Raw genomic sequence first — 3,705 nt, forward strand, 5'->3', positions numbered from 1 at the left:
TGTTACCAAGCAGCGACAGGAAACGACTGCCCACAACAGGAAGTGATGATGCCGCGTCCGGGCTCCGCAGCCCTCTCCCAGCCAGTTAGCCAATCCCAGTCGATTCCTTGAAAAGGCACGGCGGGCAGAGGAGGGGGACGGCCGACGACGCGGCAAGGCGGGCGTGGGTTTGGAAAAGGAAAGCTGCTATGACGCCCACCATGTGACAGGCCCCACCCTCTTCCGCCATTTTGAATTGTGGCGAGAAATTCGCGTTCTGAGAATTGTGGGAACCTTTGCTTTCCCATTTTGTAAACTGAAGGACGTCACCGCCTGGCTGCTTGAAGCCTTTTTCAGAGAGCGTGAAATGTGGTATTAGTCTAATCTAGTATCGATTTACACAGTCAGTCCAGACCAGCTCATACAGCATCCTGCATTTAATTCAACATACATTTATTGAGCACCAACTCTAGGTCAGGCACCGTCGTGAATGTTGAGAAAATGAAAGTAGACCAAAATTTTAAAGTAAGAAATTAAAATAGACTAAAACCTCAGTTCTCGTAACTCTTGATAATCACTAGGATTTAAAAAACAAAACTATCACATTACATTACATTAGTCATTGATAAATGCTAGGGAGAAAATTTGGGTAAAGGAGGTAATAGGGATGACAAAGTATCCTGTAGGGGCAAAAGGGAATTACAGTGTTTAAAAGTGGTAGAAAACAATCTAGGGTGGTAATTCTTTGAAATACTTGAAAAGGGTTGGGTGATGGTAAAAGAAAGGGAAAATCTGATAGGAGTGGAATTCATCAAAGGGTGGTTAAGAAAGCCTCTCAGATGGTAATGCCTGAAGGAATGGGGAGAATGTGCCCGTAGCATCCAATTCCTCCTCACAGTTAAGAAAAATAATCTTACCCAGGTTTTAGGGGTGCTTCTTGCCTCCCTCGTTTTTCTGGTTTCTGATAACACAATAGCCAGGGTGACTTTTTTACTATTTTCCCAACAAACCTACATGTTCCCACCTCAACTCCTTGACCTAAGCTGGCATATTTTTCATTCTTTACTTTCATCATCCAAGCCTCTTAAATACTCACCTCCCCAGAGAAAACCTTTCTTGAGCACCCTATCTACCATACTAATCTCTCCATGCCCCTACTTGCTTAGTTTTCTGTAAGGCACTTACCGAAATATTGGTTTACCCCAATCTTTAAGAGCAGCAATTCTCTGTTTTATTCACTGTTGTAGTCCCATAAACTGCGTAGTAGGCCCTTATATATTTTGGGATAATTGCCCTCTTAGTTATAATGGAGTTTCATTAGCCTGGAATATAAGCAAAATTTCATCCCAAGCCATTAAAACAATACCCTTTATATCCTGCTCATCTTACCAGCAGACTCGATATTTTCATTTTTGACAATGTGATATATGATTTAGGTGATATATATCTATCTAACCAGTTTTTGACTTGTTTTCATAATAACTTACTATAACATTTACCTGGAATGCGTGAAATGAATTCTTCAGTGACCTGAGACTGCCAGCCACTCTGTGACATATTCTTGAGGTGTAAGTAGCTTAAGTAAAATATAAAATCATAAAAGAAGTAGGAGAAAATATTGGTGAATTTCTTTAGCCTTGGGGATGGAGAAGGACTTTCTAAATATAATAAAAATCCATAAAGGAAAAGACTGATAAATACAATTTCCTAAATATAAGTAAAGCTTCAGAATGTTAAAATACAAGGTTAATAAAGTTAAATGACAAACTGAAAAAACTATAATTTCAACATGACATATGATAGCTAAAAGGTAATGTTACTTTATAATGAAACTAAAAGATAAATGACAAACTGGCAAGTAGAATATAAAACACATGGCTAAATATCACTAGTCTATAATAATAAACTATTATGAATTGATTTTTTTAGTGCTGGGGGTTGAACCCTTCTGGCATCTAAACCAATGCTCTCACTGAGCTACATGCCCAGCCCTGATTTTTTTTAATTGAAGGTTTTAAAAACAAGAAGAAGCCACTCAAGTATGAATAGAATCATGAGTCAACTAAAATTTTTAAATAAAAATTCATTTTTAAAAAAGATAAATATCCCAGTTTTTTTTATATCTTTATTTATTTTTATGTGGTGCTGAGGATGGAACCCAGGGCCTCACACTTGTGAGGCAAGCACTCTACTACTGAGCTATAGCCCCAGCCCCAAATATCCCAGTTTTAAAATGTGCAAAGGGCCTGGGGTTATAGCTCAGTGGTAGAGCTCTTGCCTAGCACATGTGACACACTGGGTTTCATCCTCAGCACCACATAAAAACAAACAAAAGGTATTGTGTCCATCTACAACTAAATTTTTTTTTTAATGTGCAAGGACACAAATGGGCAATTCAAAAAAGAAAATGCTTGACTGATAATCATATGAAAATATATTCAGCCTCTCTAGTAATCAATGAAAATAAAAACTGATTTCTCTTTTTGCCTATAAGAATTTCCAAGATTTAAAAACTTATTAAGGGGCTGGGATTGTAGCTCAGCGGTAGAGCACTTGCCTAGCATGGGCGGGACCCAGGTTCGATCCTCAGCACCACATAAAAATAAAGGCATTGTGTTGTGTCCATCTACACCTAAAAAAAACTTATTAAGTATTGGGGCTGGGGCTGTAGCTCAGCAGTGGAGCATGTGTCTCGCATGTGTGGGGCCCTGGGTTCCATCCTCAGCACCACATAAATGAAAAATAAAGGTATTGTGTCTACCTACAACTAAAAAAAACTTAAGTATTGATGAAGATTCTATGAAATGGACACATTTAAAAAAAAGAAAGAAAAAAAGAATGAAATGGGCACATCTGTATGCTTAGTGGTACAAATTGATATAACTTTTTACAAGCAATTTGATAATGTGAATCAAAAGCCTCAATATATCCATATTGTTTGACCAACAAATTTCCATTCAGAAATTCACTTTCAGGAAAGAAATGAACAAGTTTGCAAATATGTATTATATATGTATATTTATATATCCCAAAGAGGCTAATTGTAGTGTAGAATGAAAATGTTGAAAAATCAAGAAAGATAACTACTAATTAACAATAATTAGTTAATTACAGTTAGTTCTACATAGTAGTCTACTACATAGGCATTAAAAATGAGTAGCATTCAGCGCCAGGAACGGTGGCACACGCCTATAATCCCAGGGGCTTGGGAGGCTGAGATAGGAGATTGTGAGTTCAAGCGAGGTGCTAAGCAACTTAGTGAGACCCTGTCTCTAAATAAAATACAAAATAGGGCTGGGGATGTGGTTCAGTGGTTGCATGCCTCTGAGTTCAATTCCTGGTACAAATAATAATAATAATAATAATAATAACAATAATAATAATAAATAATAGCATTCAGGCTGGGGATATAACTCAGAGAGCTGGCGTATCTTGCTAAAAGTCCTGCATTCCATCCCCAGTGTGCCTCCCAGCTCCCAGTGAATAGCATTTGTTCAGGTTATAAATTTAGTGAGAAAAGCAATTTACAAAAGAATATGTATGATTACTTTTTATATTAAAAGGTATGCATAAATATGCTTAGAAAAAGTCTAGATGAGTATACATGCAAATAAAATATGATCTGAATCAATCACTGAATACTTAGTTTTCATTCAGACTAATTGCATTTCCCTTGTCACTTATATGTGATCTTCAAATGGTTTTTATTACTCTTGATCAAGCGAT

The sequence above is a fragment of the Urocitellus parryii genome, chromosome X (genome assembly GCF_045843805.1).
Source record: "Urocitellus parryii isolate mUroPar1 chromosome X, mUroPar1.hap1, whole genome shotgun sequence".
Lineage (NCBI taxonomy): Eukaryota > Metazoa > Chordata > Mammalia > Rodentia > Sciuridae > Urocitellus > Urocitellus parryii.